The sequence below is a fragment of the Electrophorus electricus genome, chromosome 5 (genome assembly GCF_041902795.1).
Source record: "Electrophorus electricus isolate QZ-2024a chromosome 5, ASM4190279v1, whole genome shotgun sequence".
Taxonomy (NCBI): domain Eukaryota; kingdom Metazoa; phylum Chordata; class Actinopteri; order Gymnotiformes; family Gymnotidae; genus Electrophorus; species Electrophorus electricus.
In genome coordinates this window covers 22048269-22061579 of record NC_137501.1, presented here as the reverse complement: position 1 = coordinate 22061579, position 13311 = coordinate 22048269, and the positions used below count along the sequence as shown (strand labels likewise).

At 40.4% G+C, this 13311-nt stretch overlaps 2 non-coding genes across 2 annotated transcripts; both read left to right on the top strand.

The window, feature by feature from the left end:
• The first annotated feature begins 9699 nt into the window (after positions 1 to 9699).
• trnaq-cug (transfer RNA glutamine (anticodon CUG)) lies at positions 9700 to 9771 on the top strand. The gene has a single exon. It is a non-coding gene; the product is annotated as a tRNA-Gln (tRNA).
• Positions 9772 to 10984: 1213 nt separating this feature from the next.
• trnaq-cug (transfer RNA glutamine (anticodon CUG)) lies at positions 10985 to 11056 on the top strand. The gene has a single exon. It is a non-coding gene; the product is annotated as a tRNA-Gln (tRNA).
• The last annotated feature ends 2255 nt before the right edge of the window (positions 11057 to 13311 follow it).

The window sequence follows — 13311 nt, the reverse complement described above, 5'->3', positions numbered from 1 at the left end:
TTATTTCACAAACCAATGACAATTACTGAATTGGGATTTTCATCCCATCAGCAATAAACTTGAACATTAAAATGATTTATGACTCACCAAGAATCTATTTCTGTCTTTGTTGAAGGCCATACTGCTGGTTACTGCTGGTCTTTAAGATGTAACTTTAGTAAGGGTGACCCAGATTTAGGCAGTGGTTTTCGATTGGGATTACATTTCAATTGGGATCCCACATACAATATATTTGGCATTATTAATTATATTTGAATTTGACATTGTTCCACATGCAATATATTTGACATTGTTAAAATATACTGGAATTTGACACCATCTCACGTGCAGTATAATTGACAAATAAAATAGACTTTGATTGGGATCCCACATGCAATATATTTGACATAATTCAAATATATTTGAAGTGGGAGTGTCAGAAAGTATAAGTGCACATGTTGGGGGTCGGCATATGCCCACCTTTTAACCTAGAGACTTCAAACCTTAGGTAGTGGCCACCTAGGTGATCAGAAACAACAAAAATCAGGCACTTGCATTTTTGAACTCAGGGGGTGCTACTGAGCCAATGGATGAGATTTGGGGCCAATCAGGCCTTCCCTGACCTTTTTTGACCGGTGTCCATTTGGTGCCCATTCATATATTCTTAGGGTATGATCCATGAGATGGACAGACAGATGTGGACAGGACAGCTGGATGAACCTCCCCTTAGAGGTGGGATGGGATGTAGTGTACCAATGAAGGACCATCCCACTGGAAGCATATATGACACCATTCAACATGCCTGATTTGGGATTATAACTTTCTCTGTGCTCAGACTGCTTTCATAGAGTTAAGTCTGTATGTGAAACTAGGGTCTCAGGTGGGGTGAGGGGCAAGAAAGTGCAAGAGTGCCCCTAGTGAGTCCCAAAACCTCTATATTGATCATGTTAATCAAGTCAGTGAAGGAAAGTGAGACATGTCTGGATGATCATGCAACCTAGCACGCTTTGGGATCCAAAAAGAGCTAGCCATCCATTCGCACATATATGTGTCAATTGGCAATATAAAAGAATGGGGCCCAATCCCAAAAATTGTATACCGGTACTTACTATGAGTAAGTATATCAGTAAGTCAAAAAGGATAGGCTCAGAAGTGTTAATTTTTATAAAGTAATTTTATAAAGTTTATTCCATGCGAAGAGAACTAGCTAGCCTAACCTGGGATAACAAATAGTGGACATTGTCACAGATGGGGGAAAGGATAGAAATGTGAAAGGTCAGTTTGTTCAGAAAAGTCCTGTTTCTTCCCTTCATCTAGAGGTATTTCAAAAAAGATCTCAAGCACACTTCACTGGCAATGTAACAATGTTTTCACCTGAAGACAAACTTGAACTCTAGATCCTCAGATGAAAATGCCAAAGATCTACCAACTCAGATATCCTAAGTACTTCAGCAAGGATTAAGGACATGGAAAATAAGTCTCAAGCTTTGATATGGTGTCTGTGTGCCAATCTTCTCAGGACACACAAAGGCCCATACGTCTGTGAAAGCGTCATATGCGTTCCACATGAAAGTAATTTTCTTTCCATGTGTTGTGATGGAAAATATTATTTGATCATGTATTATCATGTGATTCATATGTAATGATTCATATATAATCATGTTAATCCTTTCCATCATATAATCCTATATGAATGGTTTAGTCTGCAAACTCTGTCTCTGTATATTGTGTGAACAAATGACTGTGGTAATGTTGCTTTATGACCTGCATGTGTTGTGACCTGCAGGGGTCGTAAAGAGGGAATAGGCTTTTGTTTTCTTGCAAATGGTGTCTGTCCTTTGAAGCATCCTGGCATATGCAGGAATGTTCATCACCAAATGGAGCAGGGAGTACGTAAACAAGATCACAGAGCACCCCCTCCCCGGGGAGGGGGTTGAAGATTAGATATAAGGAGTAGGGTCAGTCTACCCCTTTAGAGCTTTCGCTTTCAAGCATTAGCCCTCACAAAGCTGTTTTGTTTGTCCTATTTTCTTTATTAAATTACTCTCTTAATCACGTCTGACTTGCGGTTTGTTCAAAATTCCACCACAGAAATTGGCGTTGTCGGCAGGATCAGCGAGAGGCGCCATGCGGAGCAGCGGTGACTGAACTTCGAGGACGCTCCTCAGAGAGAATTTCTCGACTGAGCTGGAGAAAGAGGGAAACCTACAAGAATACAGGAAAGTACCTAACCAGGGAGTGACATCCCGCTTGACTCCGGTGGTGTGCTCTGCCTGTTCTAAAGGACTGAAAGTAAGTGGTGGAAAAAGTAAACTAATTTTTAGAAAGGTTCGAATATAGAAATCCACCAGAGTTTACCTGAGGGCGTGCCTGAGTAGAGAAAGCAGCGTAGTAGAGGAATACTAGCACTCAAAAAGGAGTCTGGGAATCCAGAGTCTGGGACTCCAATAGCCTAAAAGAGTTAGGCACACTGTGTAGATGTACAATTGTTAGAGAAAATAGGCCCGGGCCGACAGGATGCCTTACATAGAGAAAGAAGGAAACTCTGTTAATCATCACGAATTAGTGGAGCGGAACTAAATTAAAGCAACTTTAGAGACGTGATTAACAGAAGAAGAAAAAAAAGGGGAGAGTGTCACCCATATCCATATTATTCATAAAAAAAATGGGTAAAGGGCAAAGTAAGGAATATGAATTTAGCAAAGACAAGTTTTCTAGTAGCCTGTTCTTCCAAATGAGTAAAGACTATGGGGAACATGTAAATAAACATGTCCCGTTCTGGATTAAATACTATGGGTTTAATGCATCGGGGACCTTGAGTGTTGCATATTTGCTTAAATTGATTGAAAGAGTAAAGGTTAAACCAAGGGAGGCTGAAAAGAAAGCGCAGAAATATTTTGACATGAATAGTGAAGATATGCTGGAAAAGGCAAAAATGTGGTTAGAGGAGGATGAAAAAAGACAGAAGCAGCAGGTAGGGTATAGAAAAGGTAATAATGAAGTGTCTCAGTGTGTTAGCTGATCCTGACCTCGATGCCACCCCGCCAAGAGCCCCCCAGCTGATTCAACAGCCACAAGCGCTAACAAACCTACCTCCATATCCTGAGCCAGGGACTTCATCGCTAATATCAAAGCCGTCTCCATATGACGAACCAAGACGACAACTGGAGGCAATAACCTCACCAGTGGCTCATCGCACTCGAAGTCACACCACTATAAAGCCATCTGTAGAACTTGAGGCAGGCTGTGCCCCGCAGTTCCCGATGGTGGAGGTGTCTGGACCAGATGGAGTAATTATGGTCCACCGCCACTGGACTACAGACGACATCATGAAAGCGGCCATCGGCCTGAGCAAACCAGGCGATATCGGCGGACGACGCTTTGGACAAGAACTTATGGCATTTTTGCAGTCCTGCAGACCAACTCAGGCTGAATTGAGACGATTGCTGATGATTCGACTTGGACCGCAGTATAACCGTATTGACAGAGACTGGGTGGATGGAGATGTTCGCCTCCATCTGCCTGAGTGGAATGCACTGCCCCAAGGCCAGCTTGACTCAAATGGCCCATAGAGAGAGATGATAAGAGGACTCATCGAAAGGGTGGAAGCAGCATACCTGACAACTATTAACACCGATATGATAGCGGCATGCAAACAAAGGGATGACGAGCCCGTGGCTGATTTCCTTGTCCCTTTGACACACGTCCATACTGATCATTGTGGAATTGATGCACCAGCACAACGTGCAGTGGGACCTGGAGAAGTGGGGGCGTGGGAAGCTCATCTGAGAAATAGCTTCCTTATGAATATGAGAAAGGACATTAGCGACCTCATCAGAAAGAACTGCATCGGTTATAGTCGAGCTCCTTTGTCAACTATCGAAGAACACGCCAAGCATCATGAAACTATTCTGGGTAAGAAGGATGCTAGACGGGAGTGCCAGCACGCCGACATCACCCACCAGGCGATGCTGACAATGCTCCAAACAGTAGGAGACAGGAAGAGGTCACGGACGTGGCAGAGGACGCGGACGCGGACGAGGGAGAGGAAGAGGTCGAGGAAAAGAGTTTGGAAGAAGGGAATGCTATAATTGTGGAAAATTCTGAAACTTTGCAAGAGACTGTCCTGAAGAAGAAGGGGAAGATAGTGACAGCATGGCTGTGGAAGTTAAAAAAGATTGACAGGAGGAGAAGAGGCAGGGCAGCGACGGGCCACTGAAGGAAGACGGCAAAAGGGAAGTAACAAATTTAAATGACCAATTACTACAGCAGATTAGTAAAGGGTCAAGAGGCCTCCCTGAAGTAATTGTGAATGTAGAGGGAAAAAATGTTAAGTTTTTGGTTGACAGTGGTGCCACCCACTCGGTGTTGAGAGAAGGTTTCATAGAATGTAGAATGAGACCAGGGTATAGGATAACAGTAATTGAAGTGGGAGGCCATCCTATCGATGAAAGGATGTCCAAGCCTCTCCAATGTAGTTTAGGAAATAGCCAATTTAAACAGTTTTTTGGTGTCAGAAACGTGTCCAATTAATTTGTTAGCTAGAGACCTGATGTGTACACTTGGATGCACAATTAGCAGCAACCCAGAGGGGTTATTTGTCACGTGGGAAACACCCACACAGGGAGTCCAGTTAGAAGTGGGGGTCCCTTTGTATGTTTATGAATTGCAGTGCACTGCTGGGGAAGTACTAACACATTTTATGACTGAAGTTACTAACACGCTACCTGGTGAGCCGATTATTAAACAAAGTGACTCTATTGACAGTACGATGAAGGTCCCTGCGGGACCAGACGTTGATTTAAAGCAGAAATTTGACTTAGGGGGCAGCGAGAGTTTGATTATCACAGCTATAGCATGGGACTGCGAGTGGGCTGCAGGAGTGGTGCAGCTCTCAGCTAAACAAAAACCTTTATATTCGGTCTCGCATGCAGCGCCTCATGTGTCGCTGGCTAGCACACATGCCGACGCAGACTGGCAGAGAGTAGGATTATGGAACAAACGTGTGTTGAGCGCAACTGACTGGGTAAAAGAACCCCAGTGTAAAATTATGTACAGCCCGAGCATAAAAACGTGGAAAATGCCAGCCCCGTATAGGTTAAACTGCAAAAGGGGGGTTGAGCTTGTGAGTCTAAATATGACAATTATGGCAGCCTCTGTTAACCTCTCAGAGGAAGAGGAGGAGGAACTGAAAACAGTTCCTGCAGGGTTATGGGCACAGGGAAAAAATGATGTGGGCTTAATAAAAGGATGCAAGCCTGTCCACATCACCCCAAAATCTGATTATAGAAAATACCAGCACCAATACCCTCTGAAACCAGAGGCAGCAGAGGGTATTAGGCCGGTGTTCCAATCATTAAAGCAAGCAGGAGTAATCGTGCTGTGCCCAGACTCACCGGTACGTACTCCAATCTTCCCAGTTAAGAAACCAGGGAAAGATGAATGGAGATTTGTGCAGAATTTGCAGGCTGTCAACGTGGCAGTACACCCTAGAGCCCCAGAAGTTCCAAATCCGCACACCATTCTCTCTCAGATCCCACCAGACAGCAAGTGGTTCAGTGTAGTTGATTTGGCCAATGCTTTTTTCAGTGTACCTGTGCACAAGGATAGCCAATTTTGGTTTGCTTTCACTTTTGAAGGAAAGCCATACACATTCACGAGGTTGTGTCAGGGGTATTGTGAATCACCAACTATTTACAATGCCGCCCTACACCAAAGCCTAGAGGCTTTAGAGCTTCCTGGAGGAACAGCTCTGTTGCAATATGTTGATGATCTTTTAATTTGTGGAAAAACACAAGAAGCGTGTAAACAAGCCACGGTGGCACTGTTACTGTGACTCGAAGAAAGTTTCTCTATCCAAGCAAAACTTTCTGTTTTAACTGTGCAAAAATAGAGAGGTTTCCCTGACTGCAATCGAACCCAGGGCATGGCGGTGAAAGCAAGGAATCCTAGCCACTAGGCCATCGGGAACCAAGCCATGTATCCTTCTTGTCACCAATATTTTTCAGTGTCTGCACTCCTATTAAACTGATGACATTTGGATGCATACTGGACTTGGTATGCATGAAAGGAAGCAGGCCATAAAGCGAGTTATTCATCTTTCTTTTTGTTCTACAAAATAGATGAAGTTTACAAGAATGAAGACTCTTTTTTTACCATCTGGTATCACACAAGAAAAGTGGGAATGCTAGTGTCACTAACACATGGAAAGAGCTGTTAATGTAATGTTTCATACACACAGGGAGAAAACGTCAGGCAGAACTAAAGGGGTTAGATGCTCTTGTCATGATAGCTCCAGAGTTTCAAGATAATGGGAATGGTATTCCATTGTAAAGATGCTCACACACATATATTTATGAACACATATATATTTGTAAAACTCTACAGAGTTTTAAGAGGAAAAGAAAAGCATTCATCAGATGCAAAGTGACTGGATCTCATATGAGGCTTGGCATGCTATGACACCACACTGCCAAAGGAGTTATCTGACAGATGTTATAGCATTCCCCTTTTGTCTCCTTCACTATTACAAAGCTCTTCACCTATCATGTCAGTTAAAATGTCCTGGATTGGGGAGGATGACCAAACCAGTCCATGTGGGCCTTTGTGCATCTTGAGAAGATTGGCACACAGATACCTTATCAAAGTTTGAGACTTGGTTTCCGTGTCCTGAATCCTTCCTGAATGGCTAGGATGCTTTGTTTGTAACCTGGATAGCTCAGAAGGTAGAGCATCAGACTTTTCATCGGAGGGTATAGGGTTAAATTCCCTGTACCCGTGAAAGCATTTTACTTTGCCATTGCTTGTGAACTTTCATTGAATACGTCAAGAATCAGGACCTTGTAAACTAACTGATCTTTCACATTTCTATCCTTTCCCCCATCTGTGACAATATGCATTGGCCATTGTCCCAGGTTAATCTAGCTAGTTCTCTTGGCATGGAGTAAATGTTAAGGTCATGCTTACTTTATATAATCAACACTTCTGAGCCTTTCCTCTTCAACATACCAAGAACATTTTCATTGCAAGTTCATTACACCTTGTGTACATGTTGTATTGTGGTGAGCAATTTCAATATAGGCTGAGAGAATGAGCAGACTTGTTCTAGTCACAGAATCCATTTACGTTTAAACAACAGAAGCTTGTCAGTGGAGGATGTACTTGCTCATACCTTTTCTGTTCATTTCCTTTTGTACACACTACAGACTGTGCCATAGAAATGCTTGTCTGAAACTTGAACATGCGCACTTGTTTATGTGTGCCGCCTGTTAGCTAATGCATCAGGGAAGTAATTTTGGAACAAACCTTCGAGACAATTGTTTTTTCGGCAAGTGTCTGTATTCAGTAAAGGACATGTGCATGTTCAAGTCCTTACCCTCTGCTTCATTCTCTGCACTTGACTGAGAAAAACCTGACACTGTGTGATGCCATTGCTTAATTGAGAGCCAAAGCAACAACAATCTTGGTTATCAAAGACTCACTCCACCCTGACAACAGCCTCTTCACTCAGAAGCCATGAGAAAACAACCATCGCAGCATGTGAGTAAAAATCAATCCTTTAAGGGGTTGTATATTCCACATGCAGTTCGAAATCTCAATGCGATCCACATGACAGTAATTTTCTTTCCATATGTGCACATTGCACATTTAATATTTCTGTATTTCAGCCAATCATTTCTCTCTCTACATGACAACATTTTAGAAATTTTTCTACAAAAGCACTGAATGTTATTCTAACCATTTATGTCCTTTCTCCATTCATGTACAAAAATTGCAGTATGCATCTAAATGTCCTTAAAAGAGATACCTGTTGGTAACTGAACATCTACAACTCGTAAAATGCGATGTTTCTTCTTTGAGACAAATGAACTTGACAATTCAAATATGCACAACTGGCCGTGTTTCTAGCCAACATACGGGTGTTTGGACCTATGGAACTCCTGGCCTGCTACTTTCAGCAGTTCAGTTGCTAAATCAGAGGACTGTAGAAGTTAAAATTGTCATCCATAAGCTGTTGGTTCAAATCCGACTTGAAGGAAGTTTGTCTTTCCAAGCGAAAATTTCCATTTTAACTGTGCAAAAATAGAGAGCTTTCCCTGACAGCAATCGAACCCAGGGCATGGCGGTGAAAGCACGGAATCCTAGCCACTAGGCCATCGGGAACGAAGCCATGCATCCTTCTTGTCACCAACATTTTTCAGTGTCTGCACTCCTATTATACTGATGACATTTGGATGCATACCTGACTTGGTATGCATGAAAGGAAGCAGGCCATAAAGCGAGTTATTCATCTTTCTTTTTGTTCTACAAAATAGATGAAGTTTGCAAGAGTCAAGACTCTTTTTTTACCATCTGGGATCACTCAAGAAAAGTGGGAATGCTAGTGTCACTAACAAATGGAAAGAGCTGTTAATGTAATGTTTCGTACACACAGGGAGAAAACTTCAGGCAGAACTAAAGGGGTTAGGTGATCTTGCCATGATAGCTCCAGAGTTTCAAGACAATGGGAATGGTAGTCCATTGTAAAGAAGCTCACACACATATATTTATAAACACATATATATTTGTAAAACTCTACAGAGTTTTGAGAGGAGAAGAAAAGTATTCATTAGATGCAAAGTGACTGGATCTCACATGAGACTTGGCAGGGAGCAAGCCGTGGATCTGTCGTGTCACCAACATTTTCTGGACTCTGAAATCAGCTATATAGAAAAATAAAGATGGGTTTTTTTGAGGTTTCCACAGTATAATGCTTAGTAAGCACTTTTCAATTTATATTGTCAGAGGTCATGGGTTTTCTTGCTACAACTTATTGTAAATCGCAAAAATGTCTGTCACTTGACCAAATTACAAACATGAGACAAAGCAGTTGTTGCCACAATTAGGTCAATGCCTTGCCAATATGTGTGCTGATGACGCTGGACAAGGTAAAGTTATATAAAAGGAACTCATGTCTAACAAAAAAAAGACAGGAGATGTGATATATAGAAAGCACTCTGCCCTCTTTATCTAGCAATACAGAAGACAAAACATTTTTGGACTTGTTCTATGATGGAAGTGAAAGCACTGTGGACTCTGAATCCAGTGAAACAAGACAAAAAGGTTTGATTTGTTGTTTGCAGATTGTGATTGTAAGCAGGCTTGACACTGAATCTGGCAAAATTGAAGACACAAAAGATATTTTAAACATTTGTATAATATATTTGCAAGTACTACGGACACTGAATCCAGTGATACAGAAGACACAAAACATATTTTTGTTGTTTTGCTTGATGTAACAGTATACACATGTGGTTGTGATTACACCAATACAAGATGAGTAAAAGCATTGTTTTGTTTTTGTTGTGTAATAGTTAGGAATCTGGTCCTTGTCTCTGGTGATCCCAGTTCAACTCTGGTGGAACCTATTGAATGCTTGTTGTTCCTTTCAGCTAGCATGTACTTTCTTGTAACAAGTTTTTTTAATGGCTGCAGCCTGTATTGATGGATAGGATTCAATTAACCTTTTGTGAGGAATTCTTAAATACCTGTGATTTTGGAAAAGTAAATGCTGATTATCCTAGCGTAGGTGGCATTAAGCTAAAGAGAATTCACGGAAGATAAATGATTCACCACCAATATACGAAGACATCACACTTCATTTTTGTTCCTTCCATTAGGTAATGGGATAAGCACTTGATTCTGAATCCAGCAATACAGGACACCCAGGTGGTTGGTTAAGGTTCCATGGTGTAATGGTTAGCACTCTGGACTCTGAATCCAGTCATCTGAGTTCGACTCTCAGTGGAACCTGTTGAAGTCCCTGTTACCTTGTTTCAGAGAAAAAATAAAACTGAACTTGTTAATTTCATAATGGAAAAGTCTGAAGTCACCAGTACAAACATATTGTATTGTTGGTTATGGAGTAAAGATAAGCAATGTGGACTCTGAAATCAGCTATATTGAAGAAGGGTTGTTTTGAAGTTTCCACAGTGTAATGCTTAGTAAGAACTTTTCATTTTATATTGTCAGACGTCATGCCTCCGTGGCACCTTTCTAAACCTGGCTGACATTTTGAGATTATATGGGTTTTCTTGCTACAATTTATTGTAAATCTCAAAAATGTCTGTCACTTGACCAGATTACAAACATGAGACAAAGCAGTTGTTGCCAAAATTAGGTCAATGCCTTGCCAATCTGTGTGCTGATGACACTGGACAAGGTAAAGTTATATAAAAGGAACTCATGTCCTACAAAAAAAAGACAGGAGATGTGATATATAAAGAAAGCACTCTGCCCTCTTTATCTAGCAATACAGAAGACAAAACATTTTTGGACTTGTTCTATGGTGGAATTGAAAGCACTGTGGACTCTGAATCCAGTGAAACACAAGACAAAAAGGTTCGATTTGTTGTTTGCAGATTTTAATTGTAAGCAGGCTTGACACTGAATCTTCGAAAATTGAAGACACAAAAGATATTTTAAACATTTGTATAATATATTTGCAAGTACTACAGACGCTGAATCCAGCGATACAGAAGACACAAAACATATTTTTGTTGTTTTGCTTGATGTAACAGTATACACATGTGGTTTTGATTACAGCAATACAAGATGAGTAAAAGCATTTTTTTGTTGTTGTTTCTGTAGTGTAATAGTTAGGAATCTGCACCTTGTCTTTGGTGATCCCAGTTGAACTCTTGGTGGAACCTATTGAATGCTTGTTGTTCCTTTCAGCTAGCATGTACTTTCTTGTAACAAGTTTTTTTAATCGCTGCAGCCTGTATTGATGGATAGGATTCAATTAACCTTTTGTGAGGAATTCTTAAATACCTGTGATTTTGGAAAAGTAAATGCTGATTATCCTAGCGTAGGTGGCATTAAGCTAAAGAGAATTCACGGAAGATAAATGATTCACCACCAATATACGAAGACATCACACTTCATTTTTGTTCCTTCCATTAGGTAATGGGATAAGCACTTGATTCTGAATCCAGCAATACAGGACACCCAGGTGGTTGGTTAAGGTTCCATGGTGTAATGGTTAGCACTCTGGACTCTGAATCCAGTCATCTGAGTTTGACTCTCAGTGGAACCTGTTGAAGTCCCTGTTACCTTGTTTCAGAGAAAAAATAAAACTGAACTTGTTAATTTCATAATGGAAAAGTCTGAAGTCACCACTACAAACATATTGTATTGTTGGTTATGGAGTAAAGATAAGCAATGTGGACTCTGAAATCAGCTATATTGAAGAAGGGTTGTTTTGAAGTTTCCACAGTGTAATGCTTAGTAAGAACTTTTCATTTTATATTGTCAGACGTCATGCCTCCATGGCACCTTTCTAAACCTGGCTGACATTTTGAGATTATATGGGTTTTCTTGCTACAATTTATTGTAAATCTCAAAAATGTCTGTCACTTGACCAGATTACAAACATGAGACAAAGCAGTTGTTGCCAAAATTAGGTCAATGCCTTGCCAATCTGTGTGCTGATGACACTGGACAAGGTAAAGTTATATAAAAGGAACTCATGTCCTACAAAAAAAAGACAGGAGATGTGATATATAAAGAAAGCACTCTGCCCTCTTTATCTAGCAATACAGAAGACAAAACATTTTTGGACTTGTTCTATGGTGGAATTGAAAGCACTGTGGACTCTGAATCCAGTGAAACACAAGACAAAAAGGTTCGATTTGTTGTTTGCAGATTTTAATTGTAAGCAGGCTTGACACTGAATCTGGGAAAATTGAAGACACAAAAGATATTTTAAACATTTGTATAATATATTTGCAAGTACTACAGACGCTGAATCCAGCGATACAGAAGACACAAAACATATTTTTGTTGTTTTGCTTGATGTAACAGTATACACATGTGGTTTTGATTACAGCAATACAAGATGAGTAAAAGCATTTTTTTGTTGTTGTTTCTGTAGTGTAATAGTTAGGAATCTGCACCTTGTCTTTGGTGATCCCAGTTGAACTCTTGGTGGAACCTATTGAATGCTTGTTGTTCCTTTCAGCTAGCATGTACTTTCTTGTAACAAGTTTTTTTAATGGCTGCAGCCTGTATTGATGGATCAGATTCGATTAACCTTTTGTGAGGAATTCTTAAATGCCTGTGATTTTGGCAAAGTAAATGCTGATTATCGTAGCATAGTTGGCATTAAGCTAAAGAGAATTCACGGAAGATAAATGATTCACCATCAATATACGAAGACATCACACTTCATTTTTGTTCCTTCCATTAGGTAACCTTACTTCTACGACAAGAAAAAACCTGACCTATTACTTTCTTGATGGAAAGGTCTGGATTCTGAAGCCAGCAGTACAAACATATTGTCTTCTTGGTTATGGAGTAAAGGTAAGCATTCTGGACTCTGAAATCACCTATTTAGAAAAATAAAGAAGGATTGTTTTGAAGTTTCCACAATGTAATGATTAGTAAGCACTATGGGTTTTCTTGAAACACCTTATTGTAAATCGCAAAAATGTCTGTCACTTGACCAGATTACAAACATGAGACAAAGCAGATGTTGCCACAATTAGGTCAATGCCTTGCCAATCTGTGTCCTGATGATGCTGGACAAGGTAAGGTTATATAAAAGGAAATCATGTCTTACAAAAAAAAGACAGGAGATGTGATATATGGAAAGCACTCTGCCCTCTGAATCTAGCAATACAGAAGACAAAACATTTTTGGACTTGTTTTATCATGGAATTGAAAGCACTGTGGACTCTGAATACAGTGAAACACAGACAAAAAGGCTCGATTTCCGTTATGTTGCTGATGTGGAAACTATGTTGAACCACTGAAATCAAGAATATGAGTAAAGAATGATATTTGGTAATCTTGTGGTAGCCCATGTTTGTGTGCATTGTCAGAGTGATCCAAGTGTCTTCTATGGAAATCCTAAAGTTTTGACTTGGTGATGCAGCACCATGGACATGTAGAAGCTGATGTTGGTGAGATTTACATTCCAGTGATGATTTATACTGTTTACAAAAGACAGACATCTGACTGAAGACAGACTCTTCAAGAACTTTTGAAAGAAAAGACAGAAATGACAGCAGTTGGTAGTTGCAGCGTTGCTAAACAACACCTGAGATATGAACAGCCAAGGATTCCTAACTTATTCACCGAGAGAAATTTAAAAAGACAAATCCATCCATGTGCAAGTTGCCTTGAGTTTTCCAATTTCAAGAATCTATTTAGATTTTAATCAACTTAAGCTTGTCAGTGGAGGACTTATTTGCTGGCAACTTTCTCCATCTCCACATCAAGTCAGGTCAAATAGGCCTACCTTTTCATCCAAACTACTTACAGCACTTAGTAGGATGGCATATTCTTCCA